This window comes from Mesocricetus auratus, unplaced genomic scaffold, assembly GCF_017639785.1.
Source record: "Mesocricetus auratus isolate SY011 unplaced genomic scaffold, BCM_Maur_2.0 Super-Scaffold_100028, whole genome shotgun sequence".
NCBI classification, from domain to species: Eukaryota; Metazoa; Chordata; class Mammalia; order Rodentia; family Cricetidae; genus Mesocricetus; species Mesocricetus auratus.
This window is the reverse complement of record NW_024429209.1, coordinates 2,838,289-2,850,492: the sequence shown is the minus strand read 5'-3', so window position 1 is coordinate 2,850,492 and position 12,204 is coordinate 2,838,289. Positions and strand designations below refer to the sequence as shown.

The 12,204-nt window shown below is 49.9% G+C and overlaps 1 protein-coding gene across 3 annotated transcripts in view; it reads right to left on the bottom strand.

The window, feature by feature from the left end:
* Epb41l1 (erythrocyte membrane protein band 4.1 like 1) overlaps window positions 1-12,204 on the bottom strand; it is a 127,476-nt gene that overhangs the window by 58,013 nt on the left and 57,259 nt on the right. The window lies entirely within an intron of this gene.

Sequence of the window (12,204 nt, the reverse complement as noted above, 5' to 3'; positions counted from 1 at the left end):
ACATTAAAAAATTTTTACAATAAAAATCTATCTTTGACAAGCCAAAGGATAGCAGCATTGTCTCTGACAAGGCCATAGAAAGGGAGCCAAGAACTGGGCTGTGGCTTCTGACACAGCAGGCCATGTCACGTGAACACGGTTCTTGCTCAGGCTCAGGACAGGACAGTCTGGCAGAGATGCTAGGTGACCAGGCCGGTCCCCATGGAGCTCACTGCAGTGATAGGATGGCGTTGTCCCCGGAGGTGCCTGCAAGCGATGTAGATCCACCAGGATGTGTTTTAGCTTTGCACAAGAGTCTGGGGACCTGGTGACCCAGAGCGTGGCCTTGGTTCTCAAAGAAGGCTTCTAGGGTAGGGGGTGGAAGTGGAGTGGGAACATTTAGAGAGACAGAGGCAGGGAGGGCACTTGGGCGGAGCCATCGTGTGGGCAAAGGGCCAGTCCTTGATGCTCTGACGCCGCAGGAAAGACATAAAAGGGACCCCAGACCACCTGGCAGGAGGGGCTGGCTGACAGGGAGAAGAGCAGGAGCTGGGCCAGGTGGGCAGCCTTGTGAAAGTCAGAAGTGTCAGGGACTAGTATAGGAGGACGGGACCCCCACCATGGGCACCAGTGTGGAGGACAGCACCCCCACCGTGGAGCACCAGTGTGGAGGACGGGACCCCCACCATGGGCACCAGTGTGGAGGACAGCACCCCCACCGTGGAGCACCAGTGTGGAGGACGGGACCCCCACCATGGGCACCAGTGTGGAGGACAGCACCCCCACCATGGAGCACCAGTGTGGAGGACGGGACCCCCACCATGGGCACCAGTGTGGAGGACGGGACCCCCACCGTGGGCACCAGTGTGGAGGACAGCACCCCCACCGTGGAGCACCAGTGTGGCCAGGCCCAGGCTAAAGATGCCCCATCATTCACTGACCCCTCACAGCACAACAGCGAACACAGAGAACTGGAGCACAGACGTGTCTGCCTGGAATAGAGGCAGAAAGAGAACGCTGCACAAGACAAAAGTCAGCCAGCAGGGCCAGACTGGTGACACCAACACAGGGGGGCAAAGGCACAGGATTAGAAAAGAGAAAGGTCAGCCAGAATGTGAATGCTAACAGTGCCCACACCACCAGTCTGGAGAGAGGCCCTGTGTGCCCTGGGCTGAGGCTGGCTCAGCAGGATGCTCTGAACACTGCAGGATCTCTAAGCAGCCTTCACATGCTCTAAACTTCACATCTGGACTGCCTGCAGGGAGCTGTCTCCTCAGCTGAGGCAGTGTCCACTTGGCCTGGCGGCTCTGCTGCCTATTTAAAATGAATCTGCTAGCATCTGGTTAACCTTCTACTCCAGGATAGCATGAGTCAGCGTCTACGAGGACAGTCATCATATCTGATCATTTTCTCAATTGCCCTAGCTACTACACGGGTTCAAATCTGATTGGCACAGGGTCTCTCTGCAGTCATTCCTAGGATTTATTCTCCAAGAGCAGCCACAGGAATCAGAAATCTAGTTGGATGCCCTCATTAAAACCTCCTGTGGTAATAGTGTGTGTGTGTGTGTGTGTGTGTGTGTGTGTGTGTGTGTGTGTGTGTGTGTGTGTGTGTGTGTGTAATCCAAATGCTCAGGAGGCTGAGACAGAAGGATCTTAGTTCAATGCCAGCTTGGGCAACATAGTGAGCCCTTGTTCAACAAACAAAATCCAAAGCAACTCTGACTTCCCATCAAAATAAGAGACACACCCTCCTCACCAAGCTATAGGCCCCTGTCCAGCTTTCTAGCATTGGCTCTCACACCCTACCAGCTGACTTTGCCTCCTCTACTGCAAGCCTGTCATCCCAGCTTCTGTCTGTCTGTCTGTCTGTCTGTCTGTCTGTCTGTCTGTCTGTCTGTCTGCCTGCCTGCCTGCCTGCCTGCCTGCCTGCCTGCCTGCCTGCCTGCCTGCCTGTCTGTGCTTCCACTGCGCAGGCTTGTCTGTCCCTACATCTGGGCTTTGTCTTCCCTATTCATGAACAATGACTCTGTCCCCTCTCGTGGCATGGCAGCTTTCAACTTACTTGTGCTCTTTGTCTACCCTACCTAAAATGGGCCTCCCTAACTTTCGATGGTTACAGCATGCTAACTTGTTTACACCTGTGTTATTTTAAATACTTTAACTTGCCTGTTTTTCCAGCTGGGCGGTGGTGGCGCACGCCTTTAATCCCAGCACTTGGGAGGCAGAGGCAGGTGGATCGCTGTGAGTTCGAGGCCGGGCTGGACCGACAGCCTCCAAAACAATACAGAGAAACCCTGTCTCGTAAAACCAAAAAAAAAAGTCTGTTTTTCCAATTTTTTTTTGAGATATCATCCCAAACTGAACTTACAGGTACTGATTCATTTACTTATTTCTATTTCTCCTCTAGAATATGAACTCCATAAAGATCTCTGTCTCATTCAGCATTATTTCCAGGCATTAGTGCAATTTTTGACAAGTAACTATAAACATTGAGTGAGATGTGTGGTAAGATGAGTTCAAGACCCGCCTGAGCAACTTCAAGATCCCACCTCAAAACCAAACAGAGCCTTGTGTGGACTACTCAAGTGATAGAGGCAGGAGAATATGGAGTTCAAGGCTAGCCTAGGCTGTATAGTGAGACTGTTTTAAAACAAAACAGGAAAAATTAAAACTGTACAAAGTTAATGTTCATAGTCTGCTATGTGCCAGACATGGATCTATTGACTTTCATAGTTAATCCTTGTAATAACCTGCAACAGGCACTCTTATGATCTCCATTTTCCAAATGGAAAAAAAATGAAGCAGAAAACTTAAGTAACTTTACCCAAGATCACACAGCTGGTAACAGTGCCAGAATCCCCAGGCTGTATTCACCTCAGGAGCCTCCATGGCTCCTAGCCAGGCAGCCTCTCCTCTGATTTACCAGACCTGAAACACAGGATTTCTTACCCAAGCTCCTGCCTCTATCCCCTTGCCACACTGATGAGAGCAGCTGCCAAGAAAGCAATTTGCGCGAGGCCTAACATTGGGCCGGATTGCTACGATTTCAAAGGTCTTCTTATTATATTATATAGCATTTCAGCATCCTCAGGCCAGGGGAGCTCAGTGGACACTCATTTTTTTTTTACAGGGGTGAAGCTGGCAAAGGACAGACTTCTCAAGGCCAAGAGGCAAATCCCCTGGGAAGAGCAACATTCAGAATGTGGACCAGTGATTTTCATTTCAAGGCCGCCATTTCCTACCTGATGAGCCTCCAGGCAAGTCACTTCCTCATTCAGTTTCCTCACATGCTTCTCACTCACATGCAATACCATGGCAACACAAGATTACAGAGACTGTCATCAGAAAGTTAGAGCACAACAATGCAGACAGAGCAGTCGATGTGTGTCGGAGAAGTGCACCTTAGCGTGATTCAGAAAACATGAGCAGTCACCACTAGACGGTGAGGCTGTCTCTTGTAAATCTGGGACACTGATGACACCAGACACTTTTGCTTAGGGAACTCTGACCCAGGAGTAGAAGAAGCAGTGGAAAGGAGGAGAGAGCAAGGGAGAGGAAGGAAAGATGAAACGAGGAAGGTAGGAAGGGGGGTGGGAAAGAGGGAAGAATCCAAGGAAGAGGGTGGTGGGGGCAAGAGACAACCAAATCACCAAGAGATCTCAGGTAGATGCTTTCAGCAACCAGTTACCCAGGCTGCTTGTTTTTGTGAAGGTAAAGGGGACACATCTCCTACTCCCTGGTCACAATGCCTCCTAGATTGGCGGCCCCATTTGTACTTCCAGATCTATATTATGTATGCATGAAACAGGAGGCTAGCCCACTGAACTGTCCCTCAAGCTCCCAGGCCTGCTAATTCTGGAGGGTTTGGTAGGAAGGCAGGAGAGATACAGCATGTAAACTGCCTTCCCTAGTCCCCTTCATGGTGGCAGGTGGCGACAACTTTGCAGCTCCCTGCCCTGCTCCAGCCATCATGGACTCAGGCGACCCTGCTCACTCACTCCTTTGGCTCACCTGGGCAGAGGAATGAAACCAGTTTCTGTCCTTGCTGGTACGGCTGTCTCCTCTCCTCTGGGTCAGCACCTACTCAGCTTAAGTATCTAGTGGAATTCTACTTCTACCCACAGTTCAGCTCCTGCTTGGTGCTGGGGCGTGGCAGGGGGTGGGGAGCTTCTGGAAAGAGGCAGCACAGTCTACACAGCTTAGATGATCAGCAGGACACCTTCAGCAAGTTCCTAACAGCCCCTCCTCAGTGCCTCGATTTCTCCATTTATAAATGTGGATCTGGACTTGGCTGCACTCATAAAGCAGTAAGTGATGTCAAGCCCCACAGTTCATGGTCCAGATAGTCAACGTCCTTACCTTTGTTAAAGGCAAACCTGTTAATACTCGCATTCCCTCAGAGAAGGAAATGCAAGGCTTTTAGCTTTGGCGGTACGCTTTCCCCACTATGAACATATACTGCTTGAGGAGTCAGGAAAGAAAGCATCAGAAGTGTACCCCTCGGGGCTCTCTCTCTTCTGGCATCAGAAGTGTACCCCTCGGGGGCTCTCTCTCTCTTCTGGCATCAGAAGTGTACCCCTTGGGGGCTCTCTCTCTCTCTTCTGGCATCAGAAGTGTACCCCTCGGGGGCTCTCTCTCTCTTCTGGCATCAGAAGTGTACCCCTCGGGGGCTCTCTCTCTCTTCTGGCATCAGAAGTGTACCCCTCGGGGGCTCTCTCTCTCTTTTGGCAATGGCGCTCCACCCCACAGGGGTTTCCCCAGGGCTGGGCACTGGCTTCCTCCAGTCACACTGGATGGGCCTGAATGAAAGGATGGGATGCAGGCTGGGCTCCGTCTGAGCCAGGCCCACGTGGTCTTGGATCTGAGCCTTCTGCCATCCTTACAGGTGGGTGCTCAGTTCTAAACGTGGCACGGGGAGATGGCGATTTGTCAAAGGCCTGTGGTACCCACAGGAACTGCATTAAACAAAATCAAATGACACAACAAGGCCACCACCTGCCAGCATCGGCTTTCTGTCCAAAAGTTTCACAGGCTACCAAGTGTGCCAGTGTGGACGGAGAACCACGTGACAGCCTTGATCTGCAGAGCAAGGACATCAAAGAGGAGAGATGTCTCCCACTTGAACCACACCGACACTGCAGGAGGCAGCCAATACCTCCTTTGTCAGGGCTGTCTGAAAGTCTTTCAGGCCTGTACTTCATCCATTCAGGCAACAGGGCAGAGGGCTGACTCCCCAGGCTGGATCAGGTGGCCAAGGTCATACAGCTAGTCAGCTTGAGTACAGCCAGGCCTGGGCCTAGGTCTGCTGGCTCAAAGCCCAGTGCTCTTTCTCTCTCTGTCCTGCTACATCCCGTGACCTCTATCTTGCCGTAAACCACAGAGCCAAAACTGCTGCTGCCCCGGACATGGAAACAATCACAGCAGTTTCATGGGCATGCTCACACACACACACACATTTCAAAGGACTGTTTTGTTGATTTCTTTGTCTTAGGCAAGGTCTCAATGTGAAGATGAGACTGTCCTTGACCTTCATGTCATCCTGCCTCAGCCTCCTGGGAGCTAGGATTATCTTCATGGCCACAATAGAATATTCTTTCAGAATTAACATTTTGCTTGGATCTCACCAATGAGAGGGGGTTGGTTGACAGAGAACAGAGTGAAAAACAGAAACAGAGTTGGGGATCACAGCTCCATAGGTTGTATGACCTTGGACACATTATTTAGCCTCTCTGAAATGGGAATGATACATCAAAAGCTTCTAGTGACAATGAAACAACCTAAAACCCACTCAGCCCCATGCTCGCCCTGGCACAGAATTCAACACACAGCCCATAGATGCTGGTAGCAGCAGTGGCTGTGATCAGAAAGGCATCCCTACCACACAGATGGACAAACTCAGGTAAAAGTTGTTCAGGGACACTGAGGGCACAAGCAGCAGCAAGATCCAAGAGGACAACTTACAGCATCCTGTCTCAGGTGAGGGGCACATTAGATAAGAGAAAGATGGGATCTCCCTGGGACATCTCCCCACTTTGAGGGTGACGTGGACATGTTCTCAACGGGAAGCAGGAAGAAGGAAAAGCAACCGATAGTCAAGGGAAACCCTTGCAGTTTCTACTTTTTTTCCCTCTTCACTTGATTCTTAGAGATTGTTTAAACACCAATAGAGTTGGCTTGTTGAGAACAGGGTCAAACTAGAAACAACTCAGAAAGCTGTTCAACAGGAGGCTGGGCAGGTGAGAGGGATTTATCCATGAAAGCCACCATAAAGCAATGCATGTCACTGTGATTGCTAGGTCCACAGATAGGAAAATTTTCGAGTCACATCTTCTTTATACCCATGAAAATAACAATAGTTAAATTAAAATGCTATTTACAAAACAATAATCCTGTCCATACCCTTATGCTGATACAGAAAATCCATTAGGAGGATTTATGTTGTCTGGCTACTTCTACAGAGTAGGATTATGGTGAGGAAGATGAGAACATGCTTTTGAATTTCTACGACATTTTAGATGCCTTTTTGAAATTACATTTGCTTATTTATTTGTATGTGTTGGTGGGTGGGTGTGAATGTATGGGTGTGCCTGTCACGGCACACAAGTGGAGGCCACTAACTACCATCAGGTGGGTCCTGGAAATCAAACGCATCAGGTTTGGGGACAAGTTCCTTTACATAGCTGAGCCATCTCCTGGGACCATCTTTGTAATTAAACTAAGAGGCCAGGAGGCCAGCTAGGTTGGAAAAAGCATTTGCAAGCATGACAACTAAGTTCCGTCTGTGGAACCCATGTAAAGATAGAAGGTAAACTTAGGTTGGATCATTAACTTTTTGAAACTTAAAACAACACAGCAAACCCAGTTAAGGTGGTGGAGAGGTGGCCCAGTGAGTAAAAGCACTTGTCACAAGAGCCTAATGACCTGGAGTTGGGTCTCTAGAACCCATGTAAAAAGCAGTCATGGCACTTGGAATCTGTAATTCCAATACTTCTGTGGAGTGGGAGCCAGAGATTAGAGAATCTCCTGGAACTTCACAGACCAAGCAGAAGAAAGAAAGTGGGAGGTGAGAAGCATCTCCTGTGAGTTGTCCTCTGACCTCACTCCTGTGACATCTGTGTGTCTGCCCTCACATGCACCCCACACACACACACACAGAGTGAGGGAGAGCTTCTTAAAAAGAAAGCTGAGAAGTAGTATAACATTAAAGAAAGATCTGTTTGAATCACTTAGTTCTCACTTGTGTGGTTCCGTTTCTGCTTCATTTCTTCCAGTCTGTGTCTCTAATAATCCACCCAATTTTATGCCATTGTAATTTGGATGCTGGTGGGTTTTGTGGAGTTTTGCTGCTTAACATCAACAGTATCAGAAATACCTTCATGTCATGACCTCCTCAATGTGGTGCTTTATGGACAAGTTAACATCTAAGACTTTCTATGCCTTAGATCATGTAGTCTAAAATTCTCAAGAGCAGGTATGTGGACTATCCACATTAAGGGTGAGATTAAGGGATTCCCCAAACTCTTGCAGCTGATAAAAATAGAAAGACTTCAGCCCTGTTCTTCAAGAGTCCCACGTCCTTACACGGTGTCTTTCCACTCTCTTTTCCTCACTGCTATAGATGGTCCTCAATGCATGATTTTTTGGCATTACAAAGGTGTGAAAGCAATATGCATTTAGTAAAACCATACACTCTTTCCCTGAGCTAGCAATGTTCCATAGGATGCCCTCCGAATGCTGGGTGAAGCACCAGTGAGTCCCAGCTTCAAGCCAGCCCTTTGATGATGAGGGTGAACAGTGCTATACTGTGCTGCTCCACTTGCAGGTTCAGTGTGTTCAGTGAATTCCCCACATAGGACTTTTTTCTAGTTACAGTGGGTTTACAGGGATGCAACTTCATGTCAGTCCAGGAATGGTAAATAGAGGTGGTGAGAACGTGGCAGCTGTTGAATCTTACAACTTGCATGACTGGACGGTCGAGATGGCTCAGGGGTGAAGGTGCTGACCTCCAGGTCAGAGCCCCTGACCTCAATCCCCAGAACCCATGTGGTGGAGAGAACCAGTCCTCAAAGGTCATCCTCTGACCTCCACATGCATGTGTTCACGCACATACACACAATGGCAAATACACACACACACACACACACACACACAAATAAACAAATGAGAGCTTCAAAGATGCCCCAGTTGCTAACAGCACTGGCTGCTCTTCCAGAGGACTAGAGTTTAATTCACAGTCCCCACACGACGACTCACAAACACCTGTAACACCAGTTCCAGGGCATCTGTCGCCCTCTTCTGGTCTCTTCAGGCACCAGACATGAGTGTTGTATACAGATACACATGCAGACAAAACACCCAAACAATAAAATAAAAATGAAGCCTTTTTTAAAAACTCTTCACTTTCCCACCAGCCAAGCATTTGTGAACACAGAGCAATATGCCAATAACACCGCAAGAAATGAAACAAGAATCCCACCCTCAAGGCAGCCCTAGGCAAGCCTTTACCTCTTCATTCACAGAAGGAGGGAGCCACAGCACCTCTAGCATTGGGCAATCATAAGCATGACACACCCTCAAAGGCTGCAAGGGACTCTGCAGCAGCCAGCTTCATGCTCTGAGAGGAGGGGGTGAGAGGCTGTCCGCCACTGCATATTATTTTATCCAGTGTATGTTCCGAAATGCTCACAATCATCTTCCTATTGTTGGACATTTAGTCCCAATTTGCTATTATAGACAAGCTCTGATGGGGATTTATCCAAAGGAATTCATTCAAAAGAAAAAAGCCAGATGCTCAAATAAGATGCTGCCCGGCCCACGGAAAGATTGACAGAAGACCAGCCCTTCTCTGTCTCACCAAGCCTCCAGCTGAATTCCCCATGGTTCTCCCCACCCCTGAGCTGCACCCCCACACTGTTCCTCCTTCAACCTGGCAAGTCACACACCATCCCACGGAGGAGACATCTTAGTGCAGTTTCAACCTTCTCCCTTCCCAGACCAAGAGGAGGCTTCTCTGCAAGGTCACAGTCTGCCCCATCTTTGTGGCCACACACCTGCCAAACAGACCTTCCCCAAACACCATCCTACCACACTCCTCTGCAGGCCAAATCCTTCCAAAGGTCCCCAGAACCTCCAGGCTCACGTCCAGCCCAAATACCTCAGCCTGACATTTAAGAGACAGAAGGGATACAGGAAAAACCCTCAGAGTTGCTGCGATATGCCAGCACCATGGAGAGCCTTTATGTAATAACCACCACGAGGGTCCCACAGTCACATGAAGAAAATGAAGCCCCAACCAGCTAAGTGATGTTCCCAGCGCCACAGAGCTGGTACTGAGCAGAGGGAGCTTAAGAGCTTGCTCAGAGACAAGCTGACTTTCTGAGTCACCTCTCAGCTCCTTGGGGCTCCCCTAGACTCTGTGTCCTGTGTCACCTGCTCTTCCCCAAAGGCATTCATTTCCCTTCACACCCTACAGTGTTCAAACTCTTACCTAGCATTAGTGTCTGGACTAAGGGCCCAGCTCTTCTTGAAGCCCTTCCCTGAGCATCAAAATGGGCAGACACTATAAGTTTCCTCCTACCTCTGGGGCCAGGCAGACTCTGTCATCCATGATTTGCTCAGACTTTTTAAGAGAGGTGTGTGTGTGTGTGAGCGTGCACAATTGTGGATGTGGGTGTATGTGCCATGGCATATGTATCGCAGTCAAAGGACAACCTTGAGGAGTCAGTCCTTCCCCTACTGAAGCCAGAGCATCGAGCTTGTGTGGCAAGCACTTGTTTGTACTCACTAAGCCATCTAGCTGGCCCTTTCCTTTTGTTCTCTGTCTCTCTCTCTTTCTCTGTCTCTCTCTCTCTGTCTCTCTCTGTCTCTCTGTCTCTGTCTCTCTCTGTCTCTCTCTCTGTCTCTCTCTGTCTCTCTCTCTGTCTCTCTCTCTCTGTCTCTCTCTGTCTCTCTCTCTGTCTCTCTCTGTCTCTCTCTGTCTCTCTGTCTCTGTCTCTCTCTCTCTCTCGACAGATTCTCACTATGTGACTTAATGAGCTAGGAGCTCATTCTGCATCCCAATCTGGCCTCAGACTTATGGCAATCCTCCTGCCTCGGCCTCCCAGGTGCTGCTATTACAGACATGTGTCCATGCCCAGCTTAGAACTGAGACTTTTGATGAGTGGCATGCATCTGGTTGGATGACTGCTTCCAAGTGAAAAAACACAAAAAAAACTGAAGATGCCCTCCAGGAGGTACAGGCTGGGTGCCTATATAAGCTCTGGAAAGTGGGTCTGACCCACGCTGCTTCTCCCACCCCTTCGCTTCCTTCAGTAAGCCTATAAGTGATCTACAAAGTGGGGTTTTGTGAGGAATGTAGGAGTTGTACACGTAAGATATGAAAATAGTTCCTGGCATGTAGTAAGAGCTCAATAAATGTTAGCTGTTTCTATTCTTACTCGTAAGTCTCCTTCCTACAAAAAAAGCAGGGCCAGCTTGCTGCCACCCCCAGCCAGGCACAGGTCCCTGCGGACAGGGATATTGTCCCGGCCGGTGTTTCAACATTTCTTCTGTGTGGCTTCTGGCCTCTACAGTTCTACCAAATGTATCAGGGGGCAAGTGGCAAGGCCAGCTAGCAAGCAGAAGGCCACTGCTAACCCCTCCTGCTCATACCTCTTTGACCCTGCTCCTCAAGGCCTTGGTAGCATCCAGGCCACAGAGCTACCCTTGCCTCACTGCCAGACTCCGCGCATGGGCTTTTCTATCTGAACCAGCCCTGCCCTGCCAGTTAATGACCAAGTTCAACTGGACACTAACCAGGTGCTCTCAGACACTGTCCCAGGTAAAGGCAGAGGCTCTGGACTCCTACAGCCCCACACTTTCCAGCTGTGTGACCTCCATGCATCTGTCAAAGGTGTCTAATATTACCTAACAGGGCTGCTGGGAAAGGGCACAGAGCACTTATTGGGGCACAGCACATATTAAGTGCTCAGTAAATACCATCTCTCTGATAGTACAGTCACTGCTCCAAGACGAAATGATCATCTCCCTTTAATAAAGAGTGCAGAGAAGTCTAGACAGTGGCCCACAGAAGTGTGATGCCGGAGCTAACAGAGGCCCTTCCCATCGCAGTTTGTCCTGTCAGGAGACCCTTCCTACTGCCGCTGGCAGCTCAGGCCCAGAATCTGGACCCCAGAGTCCTTTCCATTCTGTACACTCCAAGAGGACCTAGGGCCCTTTAGGACCTGGCCTCCACTGCTCACCTCATGGGAAAAGGAAGAGCTGGGGGCAATGTGAGGGCTCTTTAGGACCAAGCCACGCCTCCAGCCTTTAATACACAGCCCCTGGCATGTACCATGCATGGACCAACATCCACAGCAGCCAGAAAGCAGGCCTTTGGGCAAGGAAGCAGTTTAAGTCCTGACACATGAGCGCTGGCTCTCACTCAGTAGCTGTGTGACCTTGGACAAGTCATTCTTCCATTCTGTACCTTTACCTCCCTTTCTATATTAACTCAGTGAGAACCACAGGGCCCAGCCCTGTTCTCATGTGGACTCCTTCGGGAGAACCCCTTCAAGAGCTCACAGAGCTGGGCCCAGAGCATTGCCACAGGCCCAGGGATGTTTCAACAGGAGTAAAGCCCTCCCCAGAGGCCGCCTCCAAGACTGCTCTCAGGTGTCCCCCAAATCCTAGGGACTGTGTTCTATAAGTTTTACACATCCGTTTCTGGGCAAGTGGGACCCCAGGCTGACCAACAACAGCTAGCTCCAGGCAGAGTCCCTCTGGGCCACCATGACTGAGTAGAAGCTGGCGCATGTTGCCTCTGCCACAGGCTCCATCTGGAGTCATGGATGAGAAGCAGGCACATGGCATCTCTAGTCTACATACCCTAGCCTGGAACAGGAGCCCCTGAGGCCACCATCCAACTGCTAAGGCTCACAGAGGCCAGGCTGATGGAGCAACTGGACCGTGCCCAGCTTCAGAGAAGCCCCAAAGCCAGCCCTTTCACACCCCCACCTTGGGGTGTGGGAGAGGTGACATGCCAACCCAGAGTGATGATAGGAGCATGTGGTGAGTGTTCTCCCCCACCGATGCACCACGGAGCTCTAAGGGAAGCAAGAAGCAAGAACCATGGCCGGCCCTGGAGAGGCAGCAGCCTCAGAATGTTTTCCGGATGCTTGTTTAGCTTTTCCAAGACCCTGTGGAGTCTCTGGCCCATGTCGCCAGTCAGTGGCTTCAGCAACCA